General features: G+C 45.8%; 1 pseudogene; it reads right to left on the reverse strand.

The window, feature by feature from the left end:
• Window positions 1-411: 411 nt before the first annotated feature.
• LOC146196590 (uncharacterized) lies at window positions 412-13,931 on the reverse strand (annotated as a pseudogene).
• Between the last annotated feature and the right edge of the window lie 574 nt (window positions 13,932-14,505).

Raw genomic sequence — 14,505 nt, forward strand, 5'->3', positions numbered from 1 at the left:
AGCGTGATCCGCCACCGCGCGTTCCACTGCGCATGCCCAGACCCCCCTTGCCGCCGACAGATTCGCCACATACTGGATGTTGGCACATAGACCTGCAGCATCGGAACCAATCAGCTTGTGCGCCCCGCCCACGAGCGGTAGAGGGCCACGGTGGCGGATCGCGGATCACGGTATGCTAAATCTCTCTATTAATAAATGCGTTACACGGTCTTGAAGCGTAGGATAACCATTTAATGTCCCTTGTTGCATACCGTTGCATACTGGACTTGATGTAACGAGCTTGTAATATAAGCGGGTGTTAGTGAAGCGCCACTTAAATGGCCACTTGTTTGAGAACGATTCGGCATCAAGCGCAGTATAGCCCGTTCGCGGTTCAAAAAAGAAAAGTTTATTGTTTTCTTGTGAGATAGCTCATGCATTTTGAGAGACTTCCGTAAGATTTAGAAACTCTGATACTGTGCCTGGAATCCCAGGCGAGATGCTCGCCACCGCCGTTGACACTCCAGGACCAATTGGTTCTGCAAGAGAATTGGAAGAGAAGTCGTCAGGACGCCTAGAAATGTCACACAGGGGAATAAAAAATGCATTCTCGCAAAACAGGCGAAAAACAGCGAAGATAGAACCACATCGGGCAATACATTTGGCTTTTATGGCGAGGCGTACAGTTTTCCTTAACTATGCTGCCAAGAGAAGCATCTGTTATAGATAAGATAAAAGGATCAATAGAGCTCGGCAAAATTTATTTACTCCACCTCCCCCACCCCCCACCCCCTTTTCCTCTTCCCTTTCAGTGGTCATAATTCTGAATACGTGGTCATAATTCTGAGCAAATCCATTTTTTTTCTTTTTGCGCACGAATGCTTGCGTTTTCCTTCTACAGAAAATTGCAGCTAAAAATATAAAACGTGATTTTTTGCTTCTTGCATATTGGCTATTTTTGCCTCAGTGGTGGCTTCAGAAGCCTTGATTGCTGATGCCTAATCCTATAACGTCAAAGTTTATCGGATAAACTCGCGCGCACACCCTATTTCCAAGCATATAGCACACCGCTCTTCAAGACCGGACGACTTAGATAATTGTTGTACAGTTCGGAAATACTCTTCAGAAACATACCGAAAAAATGTCGTTAGATCAGGTTAGAACAAGTAATTTACACGGAATCGACTCGACTGCGCTCCGCAAGAGCTCCCGTGATCAGCAAGTCTTTTTGAAGGCGCAGTATAAAACAGGATATACACTGAGAGACATGAGAGCCTGTCCTGTTTTCTGCAAGAGCGAATTCTCAAAGACAATAGGCACAACAATGCACTCCACCAGCGGGTCCGTATCATGCAAACTTACTTATTCCGCTTCCGGTAACAGCAAGGACGACAATGATGACGACAAAGATGAAGATGATGACGAGTATGATGATGAGAGATCGCTCCGGGAACAAAGTCAGCGTCGTCTCCTCACTGCAGAATCAGAGAGAGAGAGAGATAGAGAGAATAGCGATTAAGGCTGTGAAAGACAACATGAAAAACAAGAGTTCGCATTGCTCTTTGAAGACGCTTCTGAACTGAGTACTGTGGAGAGCATAACTAGCGTCGACACGACTCTTGCATTCAGTTTCAGTGTACTTGCATGTGAGTCGCTACGCACCTGGGGTACCTGTCGTGGTACATCTTGCGCATGTCCCGCTCGATGGAGGAAAGTTCCTGGTCACTGACGTCCAGCAGTGGCATGGCACCCACCAGGCCCGCGCCTCCGATGAGGCCCGCGGCTCCTGGCACCGCACTGCCGCTACCCACAAGGCCTTGAGACGAAGAGGCCATTCCGAGGGCTGCCCCACCCGCAGAGCCGCCGGCACCCACAGCTCCGACGGAGCCCCTCTTCTTTTCGCGCCGTTCCTCAACCTGCGCGGTCGGACAAAGGAGGGGGGCGAAACGATGGGCCATTGCGGAAGCAGACTTGCGATAAGGCGCTGCAGAGTGTTCTGAATGACATTTGACCGATCAGGTTCTTTAAAGCGAAATCATTTTGCAGCATTTAGCTTCAATCGAAATGAGGCGACAAGGACCAAGTTCAAACACCACTATGAGTAGCAGAACGCCATAATTACCGCACAATAGCGGAAATATAGCAGACGAATATAAAACTGTTTGAACCTAGATCTTCGCTAGCCTCGATACAGGAAAATTTTGTTTTGGTTTGGTTTGATTTATGGGGTTTAACGTCCCAAAGCTACTCAGGATAAGAGAGACACCCTAGTGGAGGATTCCGGAAGTTTCGACCACCTGAGGTTCGTTAACGTGCACTGACATTGCACAGCACACGGGCGCCTTACTTTTCGCCTCCATCGAGAAGCGGCCGCCATGGCCGGGATTCGATCCCGAATCCTTCGGCACCAATACTTTCGAGATCTTGAACAACTCCGATCTTGTGTAGTTGGTGTCTACTACGCCAAGCTGTAAGCAGTGTAACAGATCTCCCTGACGTCACATAACATTAGATGGTTAGTGAGGCCGGAATCAACATCAGTTATCAAAAGTTTAGGCATGCACGGGCGTAGTGATTGACTGATTTCGCCAATGTTCCCGTCTCCTGGCATCCATTTTACTTGCAATAATAATGGCGGGAAAGGTCATTCTAAAGGCAAAACATATAGTGACATTTTGGAGCGTTGCATTTGGACCAGTTGGCCCAATCAGTGGAGCGCCAGAGCCTTAACGACCGACTGAGGCCGCACATCCGCTGTCTAAAAATCAAGGATGACGCAAGCTTCAGCAGTATTGCGATTGCAGAAAAGAGCACGGCACTACAACAAAGAAGCACCGGTACAACTCTGAGTTTACGATGACCACTGTAATTGGCCAGGGGAAGACGAAACTTGACAGACACACCTTGGAGCAGTAGCCATGCAATATATATATATAGAACTTTGCATCGAGCGAGGGATTTGTTGAAACCGGTTTCGCTGCAGCTTCCACTACGCTTGCGCGCGGTGCACACGACTATCCAGTGAACAATATAGCAGAGCACAGGGAGCCCAAAATGTAAAGGTTTCTCTCTCTCTCTCTCTCTCTCTATATATATATATATATATATATATATATATATATATATATATATAGAGAGAGAGAGAGAGAGAGAGAGAGAGAGAGAGCGAAGTGTACGCTTCATTTAAAGAAACATTTTATTGGACTCGACGTTTCGACCAGAAGCTGGCCTTCATCAGGAGTGCACTCCGGTGAAAAAGAAAGAAAAACAAGGGCAGAGGGACGTTTGTACACTTCGCCGCAGTCCTGTTTGGACCGATCCCTGTAAATAAACCTCCCGTGCGTACAGACGTCCCTCTGCCCTCGTTCTTCTTTCTTTTTCACCGATCTACCCGACCGTTCTTCCTCTTCCGTCGACGTTCTACGAAGGTGCGTATCATATATAATTAGTTTTGCAGGATTCTGAGGTAAATTATTTGAGACAAATGTTTTTATATATGTGCAGTTACAGCCTACTCTATTTTTCCATATGACCATCCTCCAACTTACACTGAATACTTTTCCAGTTCTTAATTATTATCAAAATTGTTCCGGCATAATATCCCCTGGCCCTACCGCTGTATTTCGTCGACCTCGCTTCGAACGCTTCACGCATGCGCGACGCTGGCGCGTTTCTCACCCGCATAAGCATATTTCACCGAGCGCAGTTTGCGCATTACCGAAGCTCCCCATCCAGGATATGAGCTGCTGCGTTAATGGCTGCGGCTTCCCTTTCCGATTTACGTTTCCGTTCATGCACTTTGCTGCCTACATAACAGGTGCTGTATGTCTGAGTAGAGACCCAAGATTTCCTGACTTGATTCCCACCTCACCTTCCATTTTGCAGCTGCCGAGCTGACAGCTGCCAAATCGGGTAGCTCCCTATACCATATCCATGCTTGCACTACATACAACCTTCCAGCTATCGTATGCCAGGACCATGCTCGTGCTTTTTCGTTCATAGCGCCAGCCCCGCCACCGTACCCTCCTCCTACACTTTCCACCTTACATGTCCACCTTTCCCTCTTTCGCCGCAGCCCTCCTATTCCTGCAGACAAATCCCCCCACCCCCCTCGGCATTTCATTCTCGCCCTTCTGTTGGGTGCATTCCTGCGATCTCCGTATAATATTCTTTAACGGTAGTCAACCTTCGGCTCCTCCTTGTAGCACCACCCTGTGGTTGCACGTTCTTCAGTACACGTCATAACTTCCTCCTTGCACAGCAACCAACCGCAATGTTCTTCCACTTGTGTATTCCTTCGCTCTGGGCACGCCCCCTTCCCCCTCTACCCACTCGGCCACCTGTTGCCTATCATGCACACTCTCCTTCTTTCCTCTCCTCTAAATGGTGGGAATGGATTTCCATCTGTCTACTCTACCTCCTGCTAGCCATGGCAGGTACCGTCGACGACTACGAAGTGCTGTCTTGTAACGCGCGCCTAAGAGCTGCGCTCTTAAACTAGATTTCTCATGTAGGAAAGCTTTTTAGTGGCACTTTTAGAAAAGCATGGTCCTGTTTCTGACGGCAATATGTCAGCCGTTGTTTTCTGATCTTTGTTGAAAATGTTTGAGCGACTGTCATGTTTCTTAGTATAGTGCGTGCCACTTTCTCGTGCTCATTTTGTTCAATAAGTCATTTTATTTTTCGCAATCGTGTCGTTATGCTCAAGCGTGAACTTTTTTTTTCATGAGGTACTATTTCAGGCAAGCTTCTCAGATGTTTTAGTTTGGTTAGATTTGGGGGGTTTAAAATTTATAGTAACTAAGACTGTGAGCGACACCGTAGTAGAAGGCTCCAGGTAATTTGACCACCTATCGACCTGAACACCCCTGTAAAGCGTGCTTTGCCTGTATAGTAAGAGCGTAGTGCAAAAAAGCTTACTACACCTATCGACCTGAACACCCCTGTAAAGCGTGCTTTGCCTGTATAGTGAGTGTGTTGTGCAAAAAGCTTACTTAAAAATGTTTTCACTGTGATAAGGTCGTTTTCTCACGTTGCGCGCTGCTTCACAAATGACGTCAGAATGAGAATGAAGTGCTCAGAACTCAATGCTACTACTTCACAAGTTCAGTAAATGTTGTCATGTGAACCTTATTGACATACTTTGCTTCATAAAACTAGCCGTTGCTATACCGATACTAGGACGCGAAGAAGATGATGTAGACAGGACGAGCAATAAATGCAAGTGTAATATGTCAACGCGGTTCCCGTGACAGCAGCTCGGGCATCTCGGCTGCGGGAGGTGGTCAGTTCGAAACCCGCCGCCAGACACCCACCGGTAAAATTGGGTACAAGCGTCCCCCGGCCTGGCGCACGGCTCTTTCAGGGGTGTGCGTTTGGAAGAGGCTCTGCTAACCCTGCTGTTGTGCTCCCTATATATAACATGTTGCTACTTAGCGCTAGTCCTGTTTTCTTGCTATATATATATATATATATATATATATATATATATATATATATATATATATATATATATATATATATATAGCAAGAAAACAGGACTAGCGCTAAGTAGCAACATGTGAAAATTAATATTAAAAGTAACAGCACCTATACAGTATACATGCTCCAGTTTTTGTACCACTGACGTGACCTCAGAACGTCGCAGCCGTGTTTTGGAGGTTGAAGCCGATAATTACATGGGAGAAAAAAATGGTTTATAAATTACCTAATTGCTCCGGCTCCATTTTAATTCATATTGCAATATTAAAACATATCACTCGCGCCAAAGCCGAAGATCGTGAAGTGTGGAAGGAGCATGACTACTCTGTCTTTTTTCACCCTTGAGGTTCGTCTCAAACTGCAATCACCGCACCCACCAACCCAGTTGTTAGGCAATGCAGGCATTGGAAACATCTGGTATTACCGATCGACTACTTATGCGAGCTGAACCATAGTACCAGGGAGGAACTGTTAACCCGGCAGCGTTAACGGTCGCATGCTCCAGAAAATAGAGTACCGGCGTTACGAGCGAAAAAATCACGGGAATGTATCTGGCATGTGCTATATGGCAGGTAACACGCCCAGGAAGTCATCGGATTGTATGACGCCATGAGACCCCATGAAATGCTCGAGTTGGTAGCAGCTGCGTACTCAGGTAGCACCTTTTAGATGGCGGTGGTATGAGATGGTGGTGTGGTAGTCGAACCTAACGGGCAACACGAACTCCGATTCAGGGACGCCACCCAAGGGCCTTGCAAGCACTTTCTTGTTCGGCTTGGTGAAATAAGAAATCTATATATGTGCCCGTCGGTCTGACATAACGTGGCAGCTTACGACTGTATTTTATATGGTATGTGTGAGATTACAGAGACACAAATGATGGAATTAGGGATTAAGGGAGGGAATAGCAAAGTGCATGTACGCGAGCGAGTTTGCAAGGATAGCCACAGACGGAAGCCATTAAAGCTGTCACATCATCTTAAAGGTTGAGTTTATATGTCCCTTCAGTTTGGAATTCAGCACCTGTAGTTGAGCTAAAAACAATACTGCCGTGTTCTCGAGAAAGCCTAGAACAGTGTACTAGTAAGCAGGCGCAGTAATCAATCCGAAACCCCGCTGTCCTTTTGTTTCCGAGTATGTTTTATATTGTTTAAGCCCGTTGCGGTGGGAAGATAAAAGTTACGGTTCCCTAAGAAGAGTACGGATAAAGTGGCGAAGACTTCCTAGTCTCCATTTAAGGTATCCTTGAATCACAATTGATTACTGGGGGACGTGTAAGTGAAATAACACAAGGTGTTCACAGCAATACTTCTAGCAATTCTCCTAAATAAGCTTTCTGCAGTGAAGCGATAATAATTCCGCGATCATAGCGACGACACTAGCGGACGTCGAGATAAGTAGTTACTACTGAAGTATACTTGGTACTTCAATAGTAAGTACTGAAGTACTGAAGGCGTTTGGTTGCAATCAAATAATTTTAGTAGGCCATCAGGGTATCCAGTATCAACGGTTAAATGTGTTCGGTTATTGGTATCGGCTAGTGAAAAAGAGAAATTTAATTTGTCAGAACAAAGAAAACATGCGCACGGCGATCGCGGTACCCTCTCAGCCACACCGATGGGCCGACGTAGCTTGGAGTGCCACACTGATTTCGCTCTTTCCGTGTGACGGTGCGATGCAAGGTGCCGCTGGAGATGTGAGCAAGGCTAAGCGCGGTTTACGGCTACAGATCTCTCTCTCTCTCTTCCGTGAATGTCGACACCAGAGATTTCCTACATGTATATACCCTCCGCGAAACTTCGTACCAATCAGATTTCTTGCACATCGGAAACCAAGTAGAGCAGCAGGGAAGTGCAGCGCGTGAAAAAATATTTTTCAATCTTTAGGTCGCACTCCAACATGGCGAACAGCATTCCTTCGCAACTGCAAAGCGTGGATATTAAATGACTCCTTCGAAGGAATGGTTTGGCCAAGTCGCTTTTAATCCCTTGGTCCCGACAGCAACACACGACAGAAACATGCAGGAAATGGGCGCGGCGTTATTATTACAAAATCAGTCTCCTGCGCTGCACCCATTTTTGCCCCTACAACAGGTTTGGCTTTTAATTTCCCGAAATTAAAGGATGTATGGGAAAACTTCCACGGCGGAGAGAATACAATAGGCTTGGAGCAATGAAAGAAGCTGATGAATAGAAGAGAGGTGATCAAGTAAGAAAACATGAAATCCCGCTATCTATACAGTGCTCTTTCCTCAAACCCACCCACGCGAGCCTCGATGCTGATGTTGCTAGATAGGTAATCACCCGCATCCGCAAGGAAACAATACCAACCTTCTCTCATTGTATTAGCTTTCTAAGAACATTTTGTCCCTCAGAATAAGTGGTGGTGCTCTACGATTCGTTCCGTCAGGGAGAATCTGATCCTATGAATCACGCTGGTTGCTTTCCAGTAGTTTTCCACAGCACAGTCGATGCATTGTGTCCCGGCTCAAAACGTCAAGCCAATGTTAGCACTGACGCCTCGTGGACACAAGAGGAAAAGGTGGCTCCTATATGAATGAAACCGTCATCAGTGTACGTTTGATGCGGATTTGTACGCGATGACTGAAAGTAGTTCGTCTGGACTAAATCCACCGTACAGTAACTTCATACAAATGCAACACCTGCATTACGAATGGTGCATGCGGAGTACAGATGGTTGTGTACAGTTCCGCACGCAGTCATCTCACCTCGAAGTATTCGCGCTCGGTGGAGGACACGACGGTGCCGCTCCTCATGGGTCTCATGTCTCCGGCCATCATGACCGTGGTGGGCTGCATCTGCATGGCTTGCGGCGCGGCCATCATCATGGGCGATGCCATCCCGTAGTCGTAGTAACTGGGAGGGGGTGGAGCGTTGTCGTAGTACTGCACGTTCACGAGGAACTGCTCCTGACTAGGAGCCATTGCATCCCCAAAGACGCCCTGCTGGCCGTGGAAAGCATCTTCGAATGGTCGTCGCCTGAAAGTATAGGCACCGGTTTGCAGTGTTTAGCATCCAGCATAACAAGTTTTGCTGAGCACATGTCGGCCGATAATGAGAGCTTTTAGAGTTACTCTAGAACATTTGAAGTGGCTGGAAGCATTTAACACGTCAGTGCGTTGTGAAAGCGTGCTCTTCGTGAGCGCTTTCAAATATGCAGCTCGCCTGCTCTAATGATCCACCTTGTTCAAACTTGGATTGAATTCGTTTCTATTTCTTTTACTGAGAAAATATATAAAAGCATCAGACAGCTTTTAAATAGATGAAAAAAGCCACTTATCACTCTCGTTTCCGAAAACGTAGACTGAACTTCTGTTCACTGATTATATTATTGTCCGACTGTCCATAGGTATTAAAACGTGTTTTTACGGCTAAAGACGTTTTCAATTGGATGAATAAGGTGAGTGCTGTTAAAATTAATTAAACCTCTCATGGCTCAGAGCTTATGCGCAATACTTTATGCACAAAACTTACCAGGGCACAAGGCTGGTGCTATTTTGGCGAGACCTCTAATACGCTTTGTAATTTATTTTGAGTCTAACTATGATTCGACCCCAAGGAAAATATCCTCTGTGTGCGTGCGTGCGTGCGTGCGTGCGCGCTCGCCAAAGAATAAAGTTGTCAGGTTATCAGTATTCTACTGAATAAAAAATTATTGCATTTCTCCTTCGGTTATATAATCGAATGACCTAATCGCTGAATCATTACGGCGGGCAATAAGTGTGAGCTGATTGCCATTTACCGCCGACATAAATGAGTGGCAGAAGGCTACGTATCTAGGCGGGGGACTCTGGCGGTAACTCAATTATCTATCCCCCCTCTTTCCGACGTAGCGCACTCCGTGAATCCGTTAGCGCCTGCTGCGTGACACGGCTGCCAAGGAGGTTGTACGGGCACGGCCGACGGAAACATCAGTGAGACCGAGTGCCGCCCCCTTCTTCGATCCACAAGGCAGGTGGAACTTCTAGCTCTTCGGCAGCGGTCACGGCCAGGAGACAGCGAGCGAGACGGCGTGTGCCGAAATGTTTTTGACATCGTGCAGGTACTGACACGCGGTCAGCGTATCATCAGAAAAAATCGAATGGAAGAGGGGAGAGAGAGAGAGAGAGAGAGAGAGAGAGAGAGAGAGAGAGAGAGAGAGAGAGAGAGAGAGAGAGAGAGAGAGAGAGAGAGAGAGAGAGAGAGAGAGAGAGAGAGAGAGAGAGAGAGAGAGAGAGAGAGAGAGAGACGACGGCTTGAATGTGCTAGGGCCTGGACCACTGGCGCAGCGGAAGGTTCCGTCGCAGGTTTAAAGCGACGTTGAGAGCTTCAGTTATGGTCGTTTAAATCAGTGTTCCGTCGCGCCAGAAGAAAAAAAAAAATCGCGGTATCTTAACAACCATTACCGGTTAATGATGTAACAGCATTTAGGATTTTAAATAGATTCATTTAAACGGTAATTAGGTTACTGGTTCGAATCTTTCTCTGTTTCGTGATTTTCTGCATGTTTCAGATATTGCGCTTCCTTTGTGTTGTCAGTAAAGCATGCAGTTACGCCTTCGAACTTCGGCCTTCAGTTGCAAGTGGTCGCAAGCTCTTGAATTTGGACCGGCTTGCGCGCGGCTGGAAGCAGTTGAAGACCATGAAACCCAAAGCACAGTGCACTGATTGGAAGCTAAGCGCGTGAGCTGTTAGGCTAAGGTGATGGAGTATCGGCCTAATGTAGGGACCGGCAAGGTTTATCTGATCTTTTCGCCTCACATTAAAATTATGCTGGAGCCTATACGGTACTAGTTAACTAATATTGGGTGTCCATTAGGTATCCCACAAGCGAAAAGGCAGTCATGTCTGGGATTCAACCTTTGAGCACTCAGAAACTAAAACGAAACACACGGACTCCGCATCGCTGGCCACAGCGTTTGACCACCGCGACGTCGCCGCGGTCGAATATCCCGCGTGCTAAACTGCCATACTATCATGAAGTGATTTGCAGGTGATGGCCGTCTTCGTCAACTTTCATCTGTGCGCAGAGGATCCGAAAAGCGAAACCGAAGTGAGAAACAAAGTGCCGAATTCACATTTGCAATAAGTATCTCGCTAGCGAAAAAGCATCTGGGAGTGCAGCCTCCGAGCAACAGGTGATTAACGATAAATCCACCTGTCACGCTTCACAGATAGCAATGTGGAGAAGGGAAGTTTTCCATTTCACCCTGTACGGGAGCAGTGAGAGAAATACGAAATACATCATCAGCAGCAAGAATATCCCTAGCGAAAAAACCGTATGAGTCACAATAACCGCATACAAATTTCTCATAATAAACTCATACTGAACTCATACAAATCTCAAACAATCTTATATATTTCTCATACGTTGAATGATATTTGTATGAGATTATATGAGATTTATACGAGTTTAGTATGAGAAATGTGTATGTGGTTATTGTGACTCACAGGGTTTTTTCGCTAGGGATACCACTGCAGGGCGAAGGACTTTCCTATTTTCTTCCAATTAGCCCGGTTCTGTGCTGGCTGCATCGACTTGACCCCTGCGAATTTCTTAATCTCATCCACCCACCTAATTTTCTTCCGCCCCCTGCTGCGCTTACCTTCCCTTAGAATCCAATTGGTTACTCTTAGAGACCATCGGTTATCCTCTCTTCGCACTACATGTCCTGCCCATGCCCGTTTCTTGTTCTTAATTTCGACTAGAATATCAGAAACTTGAGTTACTTCTCTGACCCACTCCGCGCGCTTCATATCTCTTAACGTTACACCTACCATTTTCTGTTCCATGGCCCTCTGCGCTGTCCTCAACTTAAGTAGAACCCTTTTCGTTAACCTCATTAGTTGCAGTTGGTCCCCTGAGTAACTTAACAAGACAGTGTCATCAGAGAATCGCAAATTACTCCATCGACCCTGATGCCTAACTGCTCCCATTGCATGCCTTTGAATACACTCTTTAAGCAAGCTGTAAATAGCACTGGGGAGATCGTGTCTCCTTGCTTAACACCTTTCTTAATTAGAATTTTCTCGCTTTCTTTATGCAGAAATATGGTTGCTGTGCAGCCACTATAGATATCTTCAAGTGCTTTCACATATGGCTCACCTACACCCTGATCTCGCAATGCCTGCAAGACCGCTGAGGTTCGACCTAATCAAATGCTTTCTCGTAGTCGTAGACTTGAATATAAATTAGTTTAAAACGTTTATAGAAAAGGAAAGGCACGGTGTCTGTCGCACTTTCTTCGTAGACACCTGAACCACGCCGTGAGGGAAGCGAAGAAGATGAGAGTAAAAGCGGAGATACCGCAGTGGAGTGCTTCGGAGTAATTTCGATCGCCTAGGATTTTTTAACGGCCCTGTCGCGGTGGCGCAGTGCTTAAGACGTCCGACTACCGTGCCGTAGTACCCGGGTTCGAACCATATTTCCGGCGGCCGCGTTTTGATGGAGTCGAAACGAAGAGGCAGTCGTGTGCTGTGCGATGTCAGTGCACGTTAAAGTCCCCAAGGTGGCAGAAATTACTGTGCAGCCCAACGCTACGGCTCCTCTTTCTCTTTCCTCTTTCGCTTCCACTTTCCTCCCTTCCCTTAGAAAGTAGTCAGGTGTCCACTGGAAAGCGTGCGACAGATATTGCACTTTCCTTTCTCGAAGATCAATTTATTAAAATTTATTAATTTATATTGAAGCGATAACCTCACTACGCGAGGTAAAGTCAAGGCACCGTGTGCTTCCGATGACTTTCAAACAGCTTCGAGTTCGAGCTGGAAACACAACCCTTTTGGGTAGCTATGTTCCCGCCACCAAAGGTCAAGGTCAAATATCAATTGACCTGGGAAGTAGCTTGACAAGACATATGATCGCTGACGTTAATCTCGTTTATATTAGAGGCTTGCCGCGCGCCTCGGCTGGAGTTATCACTCCTTTAACCGAAGCCAAACCACAGCCAGTATTTTTTAACGTGCACTAACCACACGGCACACGGACGCGTTTCTGTTTTCGATTCTGTTAAAACGCTGCTGCCGGAGATCGGATTCGAAACCCGGTACTCCGGTTTAGTAGTCGAGCGTTTTAACCACACAGCCAGCACGGCGGGGCAAGGATGTAGCAAAAAATTCGTTTATAATGGGAGACATTGTTACAACAAGTCTTAAAGGGCTTCTCATACCTACTAAAGAGAAGTCGAAGGGTGCCTGCGCTTTCGCATTTTCTCTGCATCAATAAAATTGACTGCCCTAAATCTAACCTGGGTCGTAAAATCATGAAAGATAATGGGGATACAAATTTAAGCAAAATGACAATCATTTAGTGTAACGAAGTAAATTAGGGGTAATTTTTATTTCGTATTTTATTCATGAGTTTACTTTGTGCATGCAGTCACGCCGTGAAGGACACAGTATCATTATAATGCCCACACGTTTGTTCCTGCTTGTAACAGACGGATGTGGGCTACAGTGGGTGAGTGACCACAGTTGCCAATTAATCTGCAGAAAAAAATTAGGGGGACACTTAAGCTAGGCCATTAATGGTATGACGTGATAGCCTTTCGCGCACAAGGACGATGTTTTCTTTTCACTTCTTTAATTTTCTTTTTTGCTTTTATTTTTATACACTAATACATAGCTTCAGAAAACATTATTCTTCTATTCTGAGCAGTTGGACCCCTTTTAACGCATTTTCCTTTTCTTTCAATTGTTTCTATTAATTAATTGATCAATTTCTTTAATTAGCATTACGAAGCATTGGCTCTTCATTCCGAGCATTCTGACAGCATTTAACACCCTTTTTTATTATTTAATTCCATTAATTCATCACTAAATCTAATACAATGATTTCCTGAACTCGTCCCCGTCTATCACACATGAATCGATCATCAATCACTAGAACCACAGATTATCATAATACAATTTTTTTTTTCTCAGCCTCGACTATTTCCTATACGTGGTGCCGACTCTTACTACTACGCCGCCTCTTCGACCGAACGGGGTGTACAAGTTATCGCTTAAATGTTGTGCATTTCTGGACCCATTATATACAATCGCTGAATACAGCGAATTCCCGAGGTATGCTAGTGATGGGTCAGCAAGGTTCTAGCCTTACCTCCTAGACCAGTCGACCGACAGCACAGGTCCGGCCGGAGGAGGGGACGGAGACTTTGGTGATCCCGCTGCTTTTGGAGACTCCCGTTCGGGAGAGCCACCTTTCGATCCAGCTCCTTTCTTTGGAGACGGTGATCCTTTCTTTGGGGACCCCTTCGGAGATCCCTTCTTGGAACCCTTCTTGGAGCCCTTCTTTGAGTCCTTCTTCTCCTTGGAACCTTTCTTGCCCTTGGAACCCTTTTTGCCTTTGGAACCCTTCTTTCCTTTAGAGCCCTTCTTGCCTTTGGATCCTTTCTTACCCTTAGAGCCCTTTTTTCCCTTGGACCCTTTCTTCTTGCCCTTCTTGGCATCGTCATCATCCTCTTCTTCAGGCATCTTGGCACGCCTGTTACAGGCCTTCTATCCTCAGGTGCGTCTGACGCCTAATCACTGCATGTCAGAACAAAAAAAAAAAAACGTTTTATTTGATATTTTAAAATCATAGTCAAGGACATCGATAACAATAAGCATAGCAGGTTGGAATATATTTGAACGATTATGGTATCCACATATCTTACCGACGAGACAAAACAATGAGCTCATAAAAATTTTACGAGTGCGCGCCAGGTCAAAGTAACACGAGTAACATTGAGTATAACTTACGCAACAACTTGAAAAGACTTCATAAAAAGCCAAGGAACAGCCGGGTAGTTAAACAAACTTTCAATCTGTTTGAGACAAATCCTGTACTACTACCACTATTACTATCTCAGTGCGTTATACGCACCGCTACAAGTTTCAGGCAGTGTCTCAGCCATGGTGTAAACTCTACTAAGAAAAAAAAGTGGTGGATAAGGTAAAGCAAGGCGAGAATTTTGATAAATTAAGCTGAGTTGTAAATTTAGCACCTAGAACAAGCTAAGAGTTTTGAATTGAACCATACAGCGGTACGATATGCGCAGTTTACACC

Source organism: Amblyomma maculatum, chromosome 3, assembly GCF_055883805.1.
Source record: "Amblyomma maculatum isolate TAMU_Amacu chromosome 3, ASM5588380v1, whole genome shotgun sequence".
NCBI lineage: Eukaryota > Metazoa > Arthropoda > Arachnida > Ixodida > Ixodidae > Amblyomma > Amblyomma maculatum.